Raw genomic sequence first — 22,568 nt, 5'->3', positions numbered from 1 at the left:
TCTCCACTTGCTGCAGCAGAATGGGCCTCTATATTATCGTTTCTTAGAATATGGCCCACAGATCACAAGAATAAGAACCACCTAGGAAACTTGTTTAAAATGAAGATTCCTGGGACACATTCTCAGAAATTTATGTTCACTAGTTTTGATGTAAAACATAAGAGTCTGCATTTTTAACAAATCCTAGAGGTGATTCTTATGCCCACTAAGTTTGAGAACCATGGTCTTATTGGTCCTTGTCCTCCAACTTTCTAAAGATGAGGTGACATCACAGGTGTGGGTCCCAGCCATGTTTCCTCCAATTTTGTTAGTGTCAATTCAGTAGGACACATTGGGCAGAAAACCCAAAGCTTATAGAGCTCTTTAGCTCAGGCCTGAGGATATGGCTTTATGGCTGATGGATTACCCTACCAGTGTTGTGAGAATTGCTTTTTGAGAAATTTACCAACCTGGTTTACAGCCTCATGAGCCACATCCTAAGTGAGGCACCTTGGTACTGAGTTCTCTGTCACCACCCAGACTGATGTCAGATAGGCCAGGTTCTTGTCAGTCACAAACATATGAGACTCCACCCAAAGTCTTAGGAGCCATGCTTTATCAGAGAAGGAGCAGTCAGATCGCTTCTAACCCAGTAGTCCATCTGGGTCCCCTATTGCCACCCCAACCTGGGTCTAGAGCCCTCCTACCCCCTCTCCCAGCTCTGGGGACAGTGCCTCAGACACCATTACAAAGCCCCTGTTGGCCAGGCCCTAATCACCTGAATGATCTTCTGGTGCCTTACTTCTTACAGAGCCCAGGAAAGGAAATTTGCTTTCACAACCTTCACTCCTTTGGTGCTTTCGCATCCTGCCTCAGTTCCAGACTCTACATCAAAGCTGTCTTCTTGGGGCCAGCCTGGTGGAGCAGCCGTTAAGTTCACACGTTCTGCTTCAGCCGCCCTGGGTTCACCGGTTAGGATCCCGGATGTGGACACGGCACCGCTTGTAAAGCCGTGCTGTGGTAGGCATCCCACATATAAAGGAGAGGAAGATGGGCATGGATGTTAGCTCAGTGCCAGTCTTCCTCAGCAAAAAAAGGGGGATTGGCGGCAGATGTTAGCTCAGGGCTAATCTTCCTCAAAAAAAAAAAAGTGTCTTCTCTCACATCCACCTTATATCCCCACACAAGAGCTCCCAGCCACCTCCTTGGGCACTCAGCTTGAAGACCCTCTTCCTACCCTGCATTGGGATGAATTATTATTGATGATTCTATCTCTGGCAAGGTGACCTCAAATTCCCGAGCTGCTTCAACACCTTCGAGGTGTTCACAGCCCTAGGAACCTCATGCCGTCTGTCCTCCCACAGGAATCCACTGTGTCCTAGTGTGGAATTCTGTGAGCTGATTCTGCCCTAGGATCAGCTCCACCTCATTTCTTATCCTGACTTCCTAAGCATCTAGTGACTGTGTCCACTGTCCTGTCTGGCTCTTCTACTGGCGTTATTCTCTGCAACTAAATTAGTTCTTCAAAGCCTGTCCCATACTAATTAGGTAAGTCTCATGCTAAGTCTCAGTCACTCTTCCTGCCCCATGTGGCCAGAGGAGCCCACCATACTTAGAATCCAATCTTGAGTTACGATTCCTAGTCAGAAGGGGATAAGGCCCTTAGTGTCAGTTTCGTGAGTTCTGAAGTCTTGTGGAGCATGCCTGAGCAACTGTCTGAAGACTTATATTGGTGGTGGATCTCTGTTATAGATGTAAGGTTCTCTCCCTGAGAAGTATGGATTGAATCCTCAGTAGCGGGCTGGCATTTTTAACATGCCACCCAAAGTCTTGAGCACTGAAGCTGAGTACTGCTGTGCATCGATCCTATTTAGGCTCAGTACAACCAATCGGTTCACCATGATTTTATCTTATTTGGGCTTAAAAATTAGTTTAATACTTTGTTATTTTACCTAAGTGTTTCTCCATGCCTCTTGGATAGGCTTCAATTCCTTAGTCTAGGGCACCTGATCCAAGAACCCCAAAACATCCCTTACTTTCTAGTTTCCTATGCAAAGTAACCCTAATATTGGTCATTTGTGGAGGACAGGCATATTTTATCCATCCATTCATTCATTGATTCATTCAGTCATTCCTTCTTTCAACACATATTTTTTGCCAACTATGTGCTATGCTCAGTGATAAGCCCTGGGAATACAGTGTGTGTGAACAAGATCATGTCATTCGTGTCCTCCTGGAGCATCTGAAGCACCTCATCTGGGCTGGGGAAGGGAGTGGGAGGGGAGGGATTTCCAGAGGCAGTGATGATTAAGCAGAAGTCTGCAGAGTAAGTCGGAGTTTTCACAAGTAAGAGGTGGTATAAAGAAAGTTCCAGGCAGAGTGAAAGACTCAGAGGCAAGAGAGGGCCTGGCTGCTGAAGAACTGACAGAAGTTCCACATGGCTGGGAAACAGCCTGAAACAGGGGAGTGGTGAGAAAAGAAGACAAAGAGTTTTGAAGGCATCAGGTCATGGAGCATCTTAGGAAGCCATTTAAGTAATTTGAACTTGATGCTATGACCGTACAGCTTTCCTCAGGTAGAATTCAAACCTGAGCAAATGGTGCAGGGCCAGGTCTAGCTTTTGCTAGCCTAAACGGTGCCAAGTAAACATCAACTTCTGCTTTTACTGAGAGCAGGTGGGACATGATGCTGAAAGCTGTCCAGCTAAGTCCCTGGCCCCGTAGCCAAAGGGCTATCCCAGTACAAGTCTTTTACCTAGTCTCAGGGTCTGCCTTCTGGATCAGTGAGACAAAAAAGCAATTTGTCCATGTTCCACTTCTCTCCCAACAAACAAACAACAGCACACACCCAAACACTAACCCAGTGCATCTATTCAGTAGGTTCTGGTGCTATAATCTCACATTTTCCCCACCTGGAAGAGCCCCACCTGCTAAAGTTATGCCATGTCTGACCTCAGAATAAACAATAATATCCAGGGTGTGTTTTCTGGGCCAAAACCTGTCCTTTAGTTACAATAATGTAACTCATCTCTGAGTCTGACCAAGCTGGACCTTGGGCAGGATGACACAGCCTCTGCCCTAGTTTCCAGACCAAACCAGATACAGGGCACGCAAATCCAAATGTCCTTAGTCTACTCATCAGAATAGCAGGAGCCGCCGACCTCGAGGGAGGGATGTGTGAGCTTAGACCTGAAGGAGGTGTGGAAGTCGTAGCCAGATGCAGAGGAGGGAGAAGAGGTTTCAGGCATATGCAATATCTTATACAAAGTCCTGAAGGAGAAAAGGGGCATGGCAGTTCAGAGCTCGCACCTGAGGACTCTGGTGCTGACCATGGGTTTCCGATTTCTTCCTCAGTTTCCTTGGTTGCTAATTAGTATTATAATTTGTTGCTGCTGACAATAACAGTGAGCATTTATCTAGTGTTTCTGTGTGCAAGGGGTTGTGCAGAAGAGCTTTAGGGGGCTGGCCGGTGGCGCAGCAGTTAAATTTGCACGTTTTGCTTCGGCGGCCTGGGGTTCACCGGGTGGGATCCCAGGTGCAGACATGACACTGCTTGGCACACCATGCTGTGGCAGGTGTCCTACATATAAAGTGGAGGAAGATGGGCACGGATGTTAGCTCAGGGCCAGTCTTCCTCAGCAAAAAGAGGGGGATTGGCAGCAGATGTTAGCTCAGGGCTAATCTTCCTCAGAAAAAAAAAGAAGAGCTTTAGGATTGTTGTTTTATTGATGTTTCACAGCAAACACTGTAAGAACTAGTACACAGATGGGGAAACTGAGCAATTGGGAAGTTGAGTAACTGGAGCAAAATCACATGGTCACTCAGTGGTAGGTAAAATTGGTATCTAGACTCAAGAACTCAATCTCTTAATGATGGTGCTACACTGCCTCCCCAATGTATTTCCTCAAGTTGGCACTTTCCCTGTCCCCTAGGTCCTTAGGTCCTGGGTTGAGCTCCCTGAAGGACTCTCGCCTCTCTGGAACCTGCCCCACGGCCTTCAGCTAGCAGGCCTACCCCTCCACCACTGGGGAAACACCCCTGAGAACGCATCCTCCACTTTGGTCCTGCTCGTGGTTTATATCCTGAGCTGTTTCCCTTAATTGCTTTCCACCTGCCTTCTTACCATTCCTGACTCTTAGACTCCTGCTCCCAGGATTCACAGCCTATTTCTAGACTTAATTGTCCTTCAGATCTGACATGTGACAATTTGTCACTGGATGTCTGTGGATGGCTCATATTGACTATGGTTTGCACTTAACCCTTTTATTTTGCTATTTCTGTCTTCTTTGAGTAAACACCTCACCCCGGAAATTCTACTCTGAACCTTGCCCTCTATGACTGGTTCCCATTAGGGTGTCCATGCCAGTGTAGAGACTAGATGCCCGGCCTTGGTCTGTGGTCAGGGTAGAATCAGGAACATCTTTGTGCCCAGCTAACTTCACCTACAAGGTAAAAAGGTCCTGGGGTGACATTACTGAGTCCCAGGGGCCAGATGGTAGAGATCATGTTAGGGGTACTTGACATATTCTGTGCTTTGTTACCCATTCACCAAATCTTTACTGAGCACAGTGCTAGGCATTAGAGATCTAGTCTCTTCTCACATGGAGGGTAATGGACATTCACTGGTTGCCTGCCCGGTAATCGTTCTTCCCTCCCTCTACTCCCTAACAGCACCCAGTCCTCACTATGGAGAATGCTTCTTCTCTCATTTTATATTAGCCTTGAAATTTCAGTGGTGTGGTGGACACCATCCCCACCTCCAGAGGTGGGGGAATGGTGAAGGCCCAGTTGGTCTATGCCAATAAAGGTAGTTACATAACACATTTCTTCTGGTGTGATGTGGTATGCAGATATGAAGTCTGGAAACGCCAGACATTTTGCCATGATAAAGGAAGCCCAATGAGCGCGGAGCTTACACAAAAGAGTGAACCTGGTCAACAGGTCAAGGAGCCTAAATCAAACACTCCTGAAGTTCACTCTACCTCTGGACTTTTCAGTTATATAATTCAATAAATTCCCTTTAAGTTTTAAGCAAATTTAAGTTGAGTGTTTCATTGCTTGAAAACTTGAAACCCAGCTGATACACGGAGCTTAAATCTCAAGGCCCAGTAGCCATTCCCCCTTCTTTGGATAATAGCATTCATTTTCTTTTGGGAGACAACTCTCCTGCCTACTAAATATACTAAGTTTTCGACCAGCTTATGGAAAAGGCCTGCATGGCAGAGATGTTAGTCGTCCTCTAATATCCATTCACTTTCTTCCTTAGTAACGCAACTCCCAGTTTTAGCTGGGCACAGCTTTCCTTGCAGTTAGGTGTGGCCATGTGATTAAGTTTTGGCCAATGGTATATAAGCAGAGTGTTGTGTTCAATTTCAGGGAAATACTTTTAAGGGGAGATAATGTCCTTCTTCCTCTCATGTCTGGCTGGGATACAGACTGATAGCTAGAGTCGGAGCAGCCATATTGGGCCATTAAGTAGAAGTCATGAACTGAGAAAGAGATAGGTGTTTGGGTCCCTGGTGCTGAGGAAGTACATACAAGTCAGAGACCAGTTAATTCTGGATTTCTTTTATCTGAGAGAGAAATAAACTTCTTTCTGTACCACACTTTTATTTTGGAAATCAATTTGGGGACTTTCTGTGGATCTGGTGGTAAAGAGGAACTTTTCCTGCTGGATTTGAAACTGGGAGAATAGGAGCCTAAAGCTACTGGGTGCTACCACCTGAAGTGAGCCTACCAGAGACAGACATGAGCATACATGAAGGAGACATGGAGAGACACGAAGGCGAGCCTGCTGCCACCATTTAAGCCCCCAGATCCTGCCATTTCAGAAGCCAGATATCCCCCAGCCAGTACCACTGTGCTGTGTACCTCCAGACCTGTTGGGTGGTGCTCCCTGGAGTTAGACAACATGCTAACCTGTGCCAGCCTCTCAGGTATGTGAGGCAACACAACCCTCCTCCTACCTCTTTCGTTTTTTGTTTAAGCCAATTTGAGTAAGGTTTCATTCATTTGCTATCAAAAGATTTTTTTTTTTTTTTTTTTGAGGAAGATTAGCCCTGAGCTAACTACTGCCAGTCCTCCATGTTTTTTGCTGAGGAAGCCTGGCCCTGAGCTAACATCGTGCCCATCTTCTTCTACTTTATACGTGGGACGCCTACCACAGCATGGCGTGCCAAGCAGCGCCATATCCGCACCGGGATCCGAACCGGCAAACCCCGGGCCGCCGAGAAGCGGAACGTGCGAACTTAACCGCTGCGCCACTGGGCCGGCCCCAAAAGATTTCTTAAAAACAGTAATAAATAAACATAATATATATAAATTGAGATAAGCACTAGAAGGAGAAACAGGATGTTTTTGAGAGAGTATGACAGGGGGCCTGACCTATTCTTCTTCTTTTTTTTTTTTTTTGAGGAAGATTAGCCCTGAGCTAACATCTGCTACCAATCTTCCTCTTTTTGCTGAGGAAGGCTGGCCCTGAGCTAATATCCGTGCCCGTCCTCCTCTACTTTATATGTGGGACGCCTACCGCAGCATGGCTTGCCAAGCGGTGCCATGTCCACACCCGGGATCTGAACTGGTGAACCCTGGGCCGCCAAAGCAGAATGTGCAAACTTAACCACTGCACCACCGGGCCAGCCCCTGACCTATTCTTAGGGGTCAGAGTGGGCTGTTCTGAGGAAATGACGTTTGAAGAGAAAACTAGAAGAGGAGCAGTTAACTAGTGGAAATGAGTAGAGCAGGGAGAAAGAATAGTCCAAATGGAAGTAATCACCATTTACTGAGGGCCCGTTCTGAGGTAAAAAAAGAACTTTGCACTTGTGAAAGTAAAAGAAAGCCAACATGTGTGGAATGTAGTGGATGAGAGAACCTGGACTCAACAAGCCCGGAGGCAGGCAAGGGCCAGACCAAGCAGCCCATGGCACTGTGCTCTCATGGGGTATCCAGAGTCACGATGGGTGCAAAATAGGTTTCACCTGGCGGAGAATGGTGATGAATGTAGTAGCGGTGCTGCCAGGGAGCAGAATAGTTTAAAGACTGTCCTATTAACCCTCCCAGACTGAGGCATTCATCTCCTCACCGATCTTCCTACACCTGCTCTTGCCTCCTCCACTTAATTTTCCACTCAGCTACCCAGAGAGAAAGGAACGTACATCATGCTACTCCTCTAAATTCAGTGGCCTCTCACTGCTCTTAGGAAGGAATCTACAAACGTTGATGTGGTTTACAAGGCCCTCCAGGATCTGGTCTCCACCCACTGTACATCCTGATTCTTACCATTCTCCTCCTCTGTGTCTTTTCATCCACCATCTTGGTATTGCAGTCTCTGTCACACGCTTGCTCATCTCTTGGCTTCAGGCCTCATACACATTCCTTTCCCAGCTAATGCCTACTAACCACACTGCCTTTGGGTCTCCACTTAAATGTCTTTTAGGGCCAGCCCAGTGGTGCAGCGGTTAAGTGCACATGTTCCACTTCCGGTCCCTGGGGTTCCAATCCCGGGTGCAGACATGGCACTGCTTGGCAAGCCATGCTGTGGTAGGCATCCCACATATAAAGTAGGGGAAGATAGGCACAGATGTGAGTTCAGGGCCAGTCTTCCTCAGCAACAAAAAGAAAAGAAAAGAAAAGTCATTCATACTTTCTCTAACCTTGAAGACTGAGTTGGGTCTCCCTAATACATATTCGCATCAGCCCTTGCTCCTCACTGTTGTCATGCCTTGGTTACTATTTGTTAATCTGTGAACTCCATGGGCCTGTGCCTATCCTTTTCTGTTACCTAGAGCCGAGTAGTAGTGCCATGCAGTAACTCTGTCCAATATTCTGTGTGCTCTGGGAGATAGGTGGGGAGAGGAAGTTAGAGGAAGAAAGAATTTCTACAACAGTTTTCTGTGTGTTGTTCATGAGTCCAGTTTCTCATCATCAACAAGAATTTGCATGAATGAAGAATTTTGAGAATGAATTCTTCTGAAGAGAAAAACATAGGTCATTTCTAGAAGGCCTTCTAATGCTAAAACTCTGCACTCTCTTTGCCTCCAGGCCCTAATTGTGTCCTTGCCACATTTTTGTAATGTTCTTATGGCTGCTAAGCTTAGGGAGTTAGCACATCATGCTAGAGATAGGAGCACAGGCTTTAGAGGCAGACAGTTCGGTTCAACACACATGTATTGCATGCACTAGGTTCAAAATAAGACAAGTGGGGCCAGCCCCATGGCCGAGTGGTTAAGTTCACGCACTTGGCTTCAGCAGCCCAGGGTTTCACCGGTTTGGATCCTGGGCGTGGATGTGGCACCCCTCATCAGGCCATGCTGAGGCGGTGTCCCACATGCCACAACCAGAAGGACCTTACAACTAGAATATACAGCTATGTGCTGGGGGGCTTTGGGGAGAAGAAGAATTTAAAAAATAAAAAAAAGATAGGCAAGAAAAGTAAAATAAGACAGAGTCCCTCTCCTCATGACCTTACAGTCTGATGTAGGCAACAGACACACAAACAGGTAATTTCAATCTAATGGGCAAGCTATGAGAAAAGTATGCAGAGTGTTACTGAGGCAGCCACCACTTACTAATTTTGTGTCTTTGTGCAAATAGCAACCTCTCTCAGGCCCCAGTTTCCTCAACCATAAAATGGGGCCAAAGTTCCTACTGCCAAAGGATTGCTTTGAGAACTAAGTGAGATAACGTCTATAAAACACATAACACAGTGTTTTACACACAGAGGCACTCAGTAAATGGTATCCATTAGATTATCTAATAAAGCCAGAACCCAGAGTTCTTGTTCTATCTGTGCTGGCTAAATTGTATGATTCTTCCACCACAAACTGAATTTTCACATAACCCTATGCACTGTAATAATTGTAACAATAACCTACTGTCATACTTGTCCTTGTTCACAGGAGAGACTGGACAAGAAATGATGACTCTATTAGCACAAATCTGTGACTACTACTTGAAAAACGCCTCAGAGAACATTCTGTGCTGACATTGGGCCCAGACCATTGTTTTAATATGTGAAGAACAAAATGTCCACGTTATCGCTGTAACTTCTTCCCCCATCATCTCCTCACTTCTGTCCACTGGTCCTTTTTTACTCTATTGCCAGTGTTATCTCTGGCTGCTGTTCCAATGACATTAACTCATCTATTCCCTATATTCAGAAATCTCAAAGATTCCCTCTGAATCAGAATCAGACTCACAATTATGTTCTAGGCTTCACCTACTTGGTGTCCTTACCTTTGCCCCTTTCTGCTATAAATCATTAAACTAAAGATCTCTCTCTTTTGCCCATATTAGCCTTCTCATGACGTTGTCCAAGGCTCCCACCCAGGACAGCCCTGCATGGAGGTGGTCTCCAAGGTTGTATAATTGAAATGCAGCTGCCAAAATTCCCCCAAAGAGTCTTCCATATGCTAGTCACCATGCTTTAGATCAGCTCTTGGGGATTTCTTCTTTTTGATTAAAAAGCTGACTAACCAGCTGGGGACCCTGCCACGGCCTCTGTCATGCTGTAATCTGCACTAATCAAGGGAGTTGTAGGAAGAACCCAGGGAGGCCCAAGAAACCTAGAAATGAACTCAGTGGCCATTGAGGGTGTCGCTGTGAACTACACCTTGGAAGAGGGGGCTTTACTGGATCCTTCACGGAAGAAACTCTACAGAGACGTGATGTGGGAAACCTTTAAGAACCTGTCCTCAATGGAAGTCATGTGGTAGACAGACTTCATGAAGGGAAAGAGAGTAGTCAACATGGAGAGAACTTCAGCCTTATTACAGATCACAATCTGAAAAATAAAACTGTTGGAGTGGATCCAAGTGAATGCAGTGCACGTGGAAAAGTCTTCATGCATCATTCATCCCTTCATAGGGATGTAAACAGCATGGAAAAGACTTCAATTGGCCCACATCCTAAAATGTGAAAAATCCCACTGAAAAGAAATATAAATGTAAGTACTACAAGACAGCTTGGTGGAGCCTAGTTTCATGTGAATTATTATTTTCATATTTGGGCCTTTGCTTGTTGTCCATCCTTCTGACTGGTATTTGGTGAATAGACTTTGAACTAAGAAGAGAGACCTGTGATAGGACAACAAAATACAGAGTTGGAGACAGCCTCCCCATGAATAATGTTAGGAACTAGGTTTTCCATTATCTATGCCCTTTATCGTCCCATGTTAAAATTTACCAATAGCTTCCCTTGCATGAGCTTGGGAAGGCAGTGGCAAAAACACATTGGTCATATTTTGGAACCACCATACAGAGAGAGAGACAGATACATAGGAGCTTTGAGGATACCATCTTTCAGCCCACTTTCTGGATTCTTACCCTTCCAATCAAGAGCATCCTCAAAACTACCACCAACTGTTTGGTTACCATTTTCTTAGAGGTTGAGGTTTCCACTGATGTCTTCACAAGATCTACATCAAAGATCCACCAGAGTTTAGATATTTATGTAGGCCTTCTTGTGTCCACCAGGAAATTAATTCAGACTTTCATGCTTGGGAGTATTCTCTGATACCCCTCTTCTCTAGATTATATCCATGTAAGGTCTAATTTGTATAGTAATCATGTTATGCTGTGAATAGTGCTAGTGAGTGTGTTTTCCTGATTCATCACGACATCTACAATGGTGCAGTCAAAAAGACGTCATGACACCATGTCTTCTCAGACAAGGGAAACAAAAGAAAGAATAAACAAGTGGGACTTCATGAGACTAAAGAGCTTCTACAAGGCAAGGGAAAACAGGATTGAGATGAAAAGACAACCCACCAACTGGGAAAAAATATTTGCAAATCATATATCTGACAAAGGGTTAATCTCCTTAATATAGAAAGAACTCACACAACTCAACAACAAAAAATCAAACAACCCGATCTAAAAATGGGCAGAGATATGAACAGACATTTCTCCAAACAAGATATACAGATGGCCAATAGACACATGAAAAGATGCTCAACATCACTGATCATCAGGGAAATGCAAATCAAAACTACACTAAGCTATCACCTTACACCTGTTAGAATGGCTATAATAACCAAGACAAAAAGTAACAAATATTGGAGAGGTTGTGGAGAAAAAGAAACCCTTATACACTGCTGGTGGGAATGCAAACTTGTTCAGCCACTATGGAAAACAGTATGGGGATTTCTCAAAAAAACTAAAAATAGAAATACCATATGACCCAGCCATCCCACTACTAAGTGTCTATCCAAAGAACTTGAAATCAGCAATTCAAAGAGACTTGTGCACCCCTATGTTCATTGCAGGATTGTTCACAATAGCCAAGATGTAGAAGCAATCGAAGTGCCCATTGACTGGTGACTGGATAAAGAAGATATGGTATATATATACAATGGAATACTACTCAGCCATAAAAAGAGACAAAATCGTCCCATTCAAGGATGGACCTTGAGGGTATTATGTTAAGTGAAATAAGCCAGACAGAGAAAGACAAACTGTATGACTCCACTCATAGGTAGGAAGATGAACAAACACATGGATAAAGAGAACTATTCAATGGTTACCAGGGGGAAGGGGGTGGGGGTGGGCACAAAGGGTGAAGGGGTGCACCTATAACATGACTGACAATAATATATGACTGAAATTTCACAAGGTTGTAAACTATCATAACCTCAATAAAAAATTAATTAATTTGAAAAAAAAAGATATCATGAGAGTCATGGAAGCTTGTTTCTCTGCTGCACGGTACAGTGGCTGCCTTGACCCAGGCCTTCCATGACCTTCCTCATGACAGGAAGATTGCGAATCTTCCCTGTTGCTTGTAGCTGAATGTAAACCCTCAATATGTTTTCAATTACATTTGATTGTATGTGATTAAAAGTATGTTCACTTTGGGGTGAAAAAAAAAATACAAGAAGTTGACTACCCAAATGCAAATCAGATTTGGTTGGCTTTTTCTCATTGATGAGATTTGTCTATTCTAGAGAAACCTCAGCTTAAAGAAATGCTAGTGGAATTTGTTTAAAGCATTCACTGTGAACTTTTTTCTCAGTTCTTTGATTTCTTCATACTTCGTCATTGAGATAATCATCTTTCAGATGACCATTCCCAATGGATTCTCCTTACTTCTGGATGCCATCATCTTATGAGTATGAGCTCACTGCTGGGGAAATGACCCATGATCTGATATATAGTGGTTAATATCTTTGTGCTTAAAAATTGGGGTGCCATTTTATTAGCTTTATAAACATTTGGGTTGTGCTTATTCTGCTATGAATTTCTCAAGATACCTGAAATGTTGACACGTGGGCTACGCAAAAATTAACATCTTTGCTCTGGTAGCATTATTCTAAGAATGAGCCCCAAGGACCCTCATCCAGAAGGCAGAACCAAGAGCCTGGAGGGAAAAACCTAGAGTTCAGACGGTGAAGCAAAGAGTGAGGGAGAATTATTCCCAAGCCTTGAAACCTATTGAACTTGGTCCAGCTGGATATCAAAACTGCTTTGGACTGATAATTCCTTTGCACCTTCCATTTACCCCCTCTTTGAACTGAAATGCCTGTAACTTATCTTCTGCCTGTCCCACCGTGTATGTTGGGAATGGGGCACAGATAAGTTGTCTTTTTAGTTTCACAGGTCCACAAATACAGAGAAATTGTGCCCAGAATTAATTAGACCCAGGAGCATCAGAAGCACATAATTTAGATGGTATTTTGGACTTTTGAGCTGACTAAGATGAGATGTTTTACTTCAAACTGATGCTGTAAAGTGATAAGGCCCTTGGGAACCCCTGGAGGAGGTGCATGTATTTTGCATGTGGGACAGACATAGATGATTGGGGGCCAGAGGGTGGACCAAAGTAGTCAGATTCTACCCCAAAGTCCCTCAGTCTTGTATAATCACCTCCCCTTTGAGCGTGAGTGGAACCTGTGAATATGATGAAATATCACTCCCAGGATTACGTTATGTTAAATGTCAAAGAGAGATTATTCAGGTAGGCCTAATCTAATTGTATGAGCCCTTTAAAAACTGGTGGAAGCAGAAGTCAGAGAGATTCAAAGCATGAGAGGATTTAGCGTGTGGAAGATTCTCGTGCTGGCCTTGAAGGATTCTCTTGCTGTGATGTTGTGAGAGACCCTGTGAAAAGGAATGCCAGCAGCCTCTGGGAGTGGAGAGTGGTCCCCAACTGACAGTCAGCAAGAAAGCAAGGACGTCATTCCTACAGTCACAAGGAACTGTCTTCTGCCAACAACCTGAATGAGCTTGGAAGCAGATTCTTCCTAAGTCAAGCTTCCAGAGGAGAATGCAGCCAGCTGACATTCTTATTTCAGCCCTGAGCAGCTCCTAACTGTGAGCCCAGCTCTGCTCTCCAGACTTCTGACACACAGACCTGTGAGCTAATAAATGGGTGTTACTTTAAGACACTAAGTTTGTAGCATTTTATTACATAGCAAGAGAAAACTAATACAATTCTTACATACGTATTGACTGTTCGATATAAGTTTGTCTTTGTATAATTGAAGTCATTTGTTATTCAAATCATCAATTGCTCATTGTCCTGTTACAATGACTCAACTGCTAACAATCACGTATCCCTGCTTTCAAACTCAATCAAATCACACGTTTCTATTTCCCTTAAATCCCCAAGGGAAATTCTAATTCATTATATCATTACAGCAGTGGAGCTGAACTCAATCAGAATTCTATAGGTGAGGAGTTTCATGAGGGACTTGGGTGATAACAGAACGTGGCAGGCCAAGAATGGTTGATGCAGACAAAAGAGGGGTTGGCAGGCGCTCCAAGTCATGTGAGTGTGGGAGGCAGGCTGGAGATAAGGCCAAGAGAATATGTTTCAAGGATCCAGAGCCCAGGCTAAGATATTAGAGAAGCAAAGGGTCAGGGACATGAGCAAAGAGTCTGCAAAACTGGTCAGGAACCAGCCTAAGAAGACTGGAATCCAAGATTTAGGCTCTAGACAAGTGGTCCAGGAAACAGACTCAGTGACTAGCCAGAAGAGGAGACTTGAGTGTAGGCCACCCCAAACTGATCTCAGTATGTTGAAAGGTTAGATCTGAAAGGAGGAGCATATAACCCATACAGCTGAGGGTTCAACAGATAGACATTTACCAACAGAGTAAAAGTTTTTAAAGTGTTGTTCCTGTATCAGCAGTATCAGCATCACCTGGGAACTCGTTGGAAATACAAATTCTCTAACCATCCCTGAGACCTAAGTAATCAGAAACTCTTGGGGGCAGGGCTCAGCAACTGGTGTTTTAACACACTCTCTGGGTCATTTTAATGTGCAATAAAGTTTGAGAACCACAGCAATAGTGTCTTCACCCTTACCTTCCACTGACAAGCATCTTGAGATCTGCACAGCCAAGCTATTAGCCTAGCTTCCTCTTTCCTCATTAGCTGGCTTCCTCTATTTTCCTAGTAGAGCCTTTCTGACAGGACATGTGGAAGGAGAGCAGCAGTCAAAATGCAGTTCCTTTGCTTTTCATCTTGGGTATATCATAAAGCAGATTATTGTTGAGATGAATATATGCATATTAATTCAAGACAGCTTTACAGTAGATTATAAATTATTGCTGTGGGAAGAAGTCTGGAACGTGATCCAGAGGAGAAGGGGGAAAAAACCAATCAGTAACTTACTATAGCCAAACACATAAGAACAAAAGTAGTGAGCAAGCTCAAAGGGAATCCTTACCTGTGAGATCACTTACATGAAAAAGAAAAAGAATTTACAATATGGGTGCTTATATAGCTTTTCTGAGTGAAGAAATTGGTTTTGAACAAAAATAAAATAAGAAATAAAATTCTGTCTAAGTTAAAATCACATATTATTAGGAGTGTTGTGAGAGAGAGCAACATAGAGTTTTATGCCTATTTTGGGTCAGTAGTTGAACATCTATTCTCTTCATTATCCAAGTACTATGTTTAAAAATTTTTTTCAGAAATGACATTTACTAATATACTTTTATTGTCTCCTTGACTTTTTCCTATGTAAAGTATTTTTCAATTTGTAATCCAGAATCTAATTGCAGCTTTTATCATTATTCCTACCCCCATGTCCTCTTGGTTTATTATCAGTTTGCAACTGACCACACAATTACAGGTTTGTCTTTTTTTCCTCATAAACAACAGAACTTTATTTCTCATGGTCATGGAAGCTAGATGTCTGAGATCGCAGTGCCAGCAAGGTCAAGTTCAGGTGAGAGCCCTCTTCCGAGCTGCAGACTGATGATCTCTTGTATCCTCGCATGATGCAGAGCAGAGCTACAGGTGTGTTCTTGACCGTCAATTGTATGCTATTTTAATTTTAAAAAATGAAAGCCTCTTTAATGAGGATGCCTATGATCCATTAATGCAAGTTATAGAATGGATCTGGAAAGCAATTCATGATTGATCCAGAAGCTCATCTAACAGTTCACTGCTTTGTGCCAACTCATCTAGTTGTTACTTTGCACTATGTTTAATCCTTGAGAAGTCAAACAGCATCGACTACATGGTTTGTATGTTATTTATACACGTAGATTTGGTCAATTTAGAAATGATTATTAAAAAAGAAAGAAAAGAAAACTCCACATCTTGTTAATGATCAAAAGCTACAAAATAAAAATTATACTTAGATAACTTTGACCAAGAAGATTATGATAGCCTCTATTATTCAGCACTTACTATATACAATTTAGCTCACCTAAAACTCAACAAATTTGGAGTGTCTGTGAGTAACAGAATGTACAATTAAAAGTGGTTTAAATAGTGAAGAAAATTTCCCATCCCTCATAGCGCAATGACGTTAACAAGGACTCCCGTGCTTCCCATCTTCCTGAAGCCGTCCTCAGTGTGTCCACGCCGTCTCTCTTTTCGACTGCAAGTTGGCTAGAGTAGTATCAGCTTCACACCACAGGAAATGGAAGTGGCTTCCTAGCATTCATTTTTATTAGAGAGAAAATGTTGCTCCCACTGACTTCCCCATCAGGTCCCGTTGACCAGGACTTGGTCATGTGTCCAGGCCCTAGGTGTAAGGGCAACTGAGAACACGAGTATCTGGAATTTTCAGCCTCAGTTATTAGAGGTGGGCTCCATCAGCAAGGAAGAAAGAGGGAAGGAAGGGTAGCTATTAAAGGACGCAGACAGCGTTGTTCACAGGTGTTATTGTTAGCCCCATTTTACAAAGAAGAAAACTGAAGCTTAAAGAGGTGAAGTGGGGCCGGCCCCATGGCCAAGTGGTTAATTTCACACGGTCTGCTTCAGCAGCATGGGGTTCGCCAGTTCAGATCCTGGGAGCCGACCTATACCCTGCTCATCAAGCCATGCTGAGGTGTCATCCCACATAGAGGAACTAGAAGGACTTACAACTACGTCCTGGGCCTTTGGAGAGAAAAAAAAAAATAGAGGAAGATTGGCAACAGATGTTAGCTCAGGGCCAATATCTCCTTACCAAAAACAAAAGGGTGAAGTAATTTACCAACAATTACTCACCCAGAACGTGCAGTGCAGAATTCAAATCCAGCTCTGTAGAATTTTAATGCCCAAACTCTTTAAGGGCTTAGACTCCAAATCTGACAGACCCAGATTTGTACCTCAACTCTGCCCCTTTCCATTGGTGACCTTGTTTCCTCATTTGTAAAAAGAAACTATTGTGCTACCTACTTCATTGGACTCTGGTAAGGACTAAATAGGTAATGTAAATATAAGGTACCAAGCACAGTGCCTGGTTCTGGCATCACTGCCATCTTCATCATCAATCAGCAACAGCATTATTACCCCATTCCACTGAGGATGCAACCCACTGGGTGAAATTTCTAGGTGGTTGCTCAGAGCCATGTGCCTTTCTCCTGTCTTTCACAATACCTGGTATGTGGAGGTTACTCTAAATACTTCTTAGGACCAGAGGCCACATCTTATTTATCTTTGTATAGTCAGCCTCTTGCACAATGTATGGTGCATGGTATGTGCTCAATAAAAGAATTTGAATGAAGGTGTAGCTGAGGGTAGGAATAGCTCTATGCTGCAACAATTGGGAACTATGAGTCCCATTTCTCACCCTTAGAAAAACCATCACTTCCTAGGAAGACATTTGGTAACAAATATCTTACATGGGAAGGTCTAAATGACAGGCTCAACACTGAATAAAAACCACATATTTTCAAAGAAAATTTTTATTCTCCCCAATCCCCAAAACAAAGAGTTACTATTATACAAATCTTCTTTCATTTTAAACCTTACTGTACTTTCATTGCCTAAAATTTATAGAAACGTGACAACAAAATTTCAGCTCAAAGTACTTAATCATCCAAGTCTCCAGAAAAATCCATGTGTGTTATAAATTGAAGTTCTTAGAAAATTCAGGAATAACATTTAAAAACTCAGCAATAAAATGCTTTTTGGAAGAAAGAAAATGCATTCTAGAAATATTTCAAGTAAAACCAACTTCAGAGAAATGGTCATTTCTTAAAGTTGATTTCAAGTTCTCCCCTTTTGCTGTGTGTGGGGGTGGTAAACATAACTCATCTGCACAGGCTCAGCAGCAGACAGTCTACGACACTCACCCTGAGAGCGCGTAAACACACCTCGGGCCGCAGATGCTGCTCTCCATGAAATAGATGTTTCAACGGTGTTAAAAACAGGGCAGACATACGGGCGTCCTCACCCGCTCAGGGTCCACATCACAATCATATAATTAGCCTTTTTTCCTTCTTGCTGATTTATATACAGTTAAAACTTTCTTTTGACAATAAAATTGGAACAATGGTTGATTTTCTTTATTGTTTTGTTTACAAGAAGTATGCAGTCAAGCTACTGGCATATAATAAAATTGTTCAATGATCATTTTTCATTCTAATTATGCACATTTAATTTGACTATTGTGTTTCCTTAAAAAATTTTTTCTACAAGCCACTATTTTCTTTTTTTGAGGAAGATTAGTCCTGAGCTAATGTCCACCGTTGATCCTCCTCTTTTTTGCTGAGGAAGATTGGCCCTGAGCTAACATCCACTGCTAATCTTCCTCTTTTTTACTGAGGAAGATTGGCCCTGAGCTAACATCCGTGCCCATCTTCCTCTACTTTATATGTGGGGTGCCTACCACAGCATGGCTTGATAAGCGGTGCCGTGTCTGCACCTGGGATCCAAACCTGCAAACCCTGGGCTGCCAAAGTGAAGTGTGTGAACCTAACCACTAAGCAACCAGGCTGGCCCCAACAGTCACCTTTTTTTTTTTTTGAGGAAGATTAGCCCTGAGCTAACATCTGCTGCCAATCTTCCTCTTTTTGCTGAAGAAGACTGGCCCTGGCCTAACAGCCATGTCCATCTTCCTCCACTTTATACGTGGAACACCTACCACAGCATGGCTTGACAAGCAGTGAGTAGGTCCACACCTGGGATCCAAACCAGCGAACCCCAGGCTACAAAAGCGGAACATGTGAACTTAACAATTGCGCCACTGGGCCAGCCCCCAAGCCACCACTTTTAAAGCTATATTTTTATATATCAGCCATCCGCTAATGGAACCATGATTTCAATAAGAATTCCTTCAGGAAGGGCAACTATGTCATTTAAAAAATGCGGGAACATTCAGCATTTATAGGCTGCTCTGATTTTGGAAAGTATTTTTCAACCACTAATATACCTCCTATGCCTGTTATTCAACCACAACCTTGTTATGCAAACTACTTAAGATTTTCATTAAGAATTACGTTATTATAAAATCATAATGCTTCTTGTAGAAAAGTTGCAAGATACAATAAAACACAAAGAAAAAATTAAAATTACTGACAATCCAACTCTGTAGATGGCTAATGCTAACATCTTGGTTTACTGCCTTCTTGTCTTTTTCCAAAGCATACATAATATGTACACATTCTACTTTTAAAAACAAATTACAGTCACACTAAATATACTTTTGGTTTCTTGCTTTTTCACTTAAAATTATAACTGGAATTTTATGGTAATACATATTTATGAAAAGAGAAGTTTTGAATAACTGAATGGTATTTCAAGATAAGGATTACCATAATTCTATCAAACCTCTACTGGTGTGTATTTACATCATTTCCAATTTTTGTTATAAAAAATGCAAAAATAGACATTCTTATATACACCATTTTCTACATATCTCTATTTTCTTGCTTTGAAACATGATTATTAGAATATGAATTTTTAAGCTTATTAATACATATCTTTAAGTTAAAAATGCTTACTATTAATTTTAGAGACATAACCACAACACAGAGAGTTGAAATATTTTGCCCAAGTCATAAAGTAAAAATTATTGGTACACTAGTGTAAGGCCTGTTTTAAACCCTTGACACACATAGTGCATACAAAATCTTGGCTTTTTGTTTTTAAAGATTTTATTTTTTTTCCTTTTTCTCCCCAAAGCTCCCTGGTATATAGTTGTATGTTCTTCGTTGTGGGTCCTTCCAGCTGTGGCATGTGGGACGCCGCCTCAGCATGGCTTGATGGCTTGATGAGCGGTGCCAGGATTCGAACCAACGAAACACTGGGCCACCTGCAGGGAAGCCCGTGAACTTAACCACTCAGCCATGGGACCAGCCCCTAATCTTGGCATTTTTGTTAAAAGCTCCCAGGATGGCACATCCATGTTGCTCTTTGGCATAAGATGTTCTTAGATGGTGAGAGACATGTTATTAAGATATCAAATCTCCTTAAACTAAGCCATAAATGTAATGCAGTCCTAATAAAAGTTAAAAAAGGATTTTTGTAGGAATCTAAGCATATTTTACCATCAACATATTGAAATTAATGTTTCACATTCACATAAAATAGTAAACAAGCATAGGAAAAGAAAATTCTGAAAATGAAGAGTAATAAGGATTGATTAGCTTTCTCAGAAATTAAAGCATATTATAAAGTGACCAATAATTAAAACAGCATGATAAGGACGCATGAATAGATTGGCAGATTAACAGGAAATACTATGGCGTCCAGGAATAGGCCCCAAATACATATATAAACACTTAATAATTCATTAGTGTTGAACCAGAATGATGAAGGTGGCATTTGAAATTATCGGGGAAAGCTAGATTATCACAAAAGTGTGTTGAGCAACTGGAAAAAAAAGTAATTACACCAACATTTCATACCTTATACCAAAATGATTCCACAACGGTTAAAGACTTTCATGTGAACAATAAAACCACAAAGGTACTAGAAGAAGTTCTACTTCTAGGGAACTATTATTACCGGGGAAGAACTACTAGGAAAGTTCTATCTAAGCCTGAAAAAAACTAACTAGAAAAAAAAGTCAGATAAAACAAAAAACCAATAAACTCTATTATTTACAAATAAAAAATATTTACTTGGGAAAAAAATTACCATAAGCAAAATTGAAATCTACACTGAGAAAAATATTTGCAACTTAAATCACAGACAAGGCTAATTTATCCAACACATAAAGAGCTCCTACAAATCCACATGAAAAGACCAATAATCCAATAGAAACTTGGACAAAGACTATACATAGATAATTCACAGAAAAGGGAATACCAAAGGCTCTTAAGTGTATGAAAAGATGTTCAACTTCACTTTTTAAAAAAAGCCAATTAAAATTTCGATGAGATACTATTTTTTGAGATGCTGCTTTTTACCTATTAGATTGGTAAATATCAAAAAATTTGTTGACACACTCTTGGAAGGATCTGGGGAAACAGGCACTCATATAATATAGGTGGGAGTATAAATTGATCAACTTTGCGGAGAGCACTTTGGCAGTATCTATAAAACTTTCATATGCATATGCTCATAAACCCAGCAAGTCCACTACTAGGCTTTTATCTTACCCAACACTCATTCATACATGTGCAAAATTTCATACATATAAGGCTGTTTCTAGGAGCATTGTAATAGCAAAAGATTGAAAACAACCTAAAAGCCCATAAATAGGGACTGGTTAAAATAAATTATGGTACATTAAAACAATGAAGAATTAGATACTCAACTAGAAGAAGGAAATGAGGAAACTCTTCATGTATTGATATTGGATGACCACTGAGATAGATTGATTGATAGGTATGGATAGATTAATATATATGTACATATGTACATGAGTTATTGATTGTGTATACATAGAGTATCTTTGGAAGAACACGCAAGGAGCTGGTAATATTAATTGGCTTTGAGAATGGAAACTCGATTGCTTCATTGTAGTCTTTGAATTTGGAAGCGTTTGAATGCATTATGTATTTTAAAAATTAAATAGGACTAAATTAAATCTTTTAAGTTGAGCAGGCATTTGTAACCACAGAAAATAGCCTGGGTCCTAACGAGGCAGTCCAAAAAAAATAAAAGAAATATCTCAGCAAAAGGATAATAACCAGGACCTATTGTTCCCCTAAGTTCTCAATTGTTGGGTAGTCTGAAATACCTACTCTCCAGGCTAACCTTCTAGCAGAGCACTAGGCAATGCCAGAATTTCCCTTGTGGCTGAAATCAGGCCTAGAGTTGCCCTCACCTTCCTCTCCTCACTTGCTAGCAATGGATGAAGCTACTAGAGCACACACTTAGACTGGCCAATGAGTGAATGGCTAGGAGCCTTCCAGTTGTTTAGCAAATGTAAAACGCAGTGAAACAAAGAAAGTACTGAAGTCCCCGGGGTCAGTGACCGCTGATTCTTATGTCACCCCCCCTTTACAGCACAGGCTCTGAGTTCCCTCCCTTGCCTCGGCTCCAGTGACTGGCTGTCTGACTGCGTCACCCTGCCACGCGTGGCTAGAAGGAGGCGGTGTAGATGAGGCCCACCACCAGGCGGAGCTTATCTTTACAGACGTCTTTCCTATTTTTTTAAAGTTAAAAGCAATAAATCTGTTCTTGTTTAAGTGGCAGATGAATTGTTCCCTGGCTTTAGGCAAATTTATCAGAAGAAAGTGAACCCATATCGTCTGGAAGGGAAAAAATAGGGTAACTCTGAAGGTCTGGATCTAATTGCTTAGCTAACTGCTTAGCAGTCAGCTGTGAATAATAGGCAAGGTCAGGATGAAAGTGACTTCCTAGAATGCCTTACTCCTCCTGTCTTAGGCACTTTACCTGTATTAACTCATCTACTTTTCACAACAACTCTAAGAGGTAGTCATTACTATGATTTCCGTTTTGCAAATGAGGCAAGTGAAGCACGGAAAGTTCGACTAATTGCCCAAAGTTAGCCAAGGAGTAAATGGTAGATAGGATTGAACCCGGATACCATGGCTTCACAGGCTGCACTCTCATCAAAACACACGGCATTCTGTGTCATAGTCATTTTACCTTTAGTATGATCTAAACATGAAAAATAATAATTTTTGTTAGAACTAGGCCCTCCTGAAACTCATAGATCAGAGTGTATGTGAAAGTCTGTATTTGTTTCCTTTAGTCGCCGTTTCATACATTGCTGAGCCATCTTTTTGTTCTAAAGACACAAAAAAACAGTTATATGTATCCAGGAGCTTTGCAACACTGATTTTCTCGAAATAAACACGATTTCCATTTATTCTGCCCCTCTCATTTTTCTTCTTCACTCTAAATCAGAGCATTTAACATATGTGTCACCTAGTGTGAGCGAAGAAAGCAAATAAAACAAAGCAAAACAAAATAGGAGTCTTAAGCCAAATTTAGGACAAAACTTCAGTCC

The sequence above is a fragment of the Equus przewalskii genome, chromosome 13 (genome assembly GCF_037783145.1).
Source record: "Equus przewalskii isolate Varuska chromosome 13, EquPr2, whole genome shotgun sequence".
NCBI classification, from domain to species: Eukaryota; Metazoa; Chordata; class Mammalia; order Perissodactyla; family Equidae; genus Equus; species Equus przewalskii.
This window is presented reverse-complemented; position numbering follows the sequence as displayed.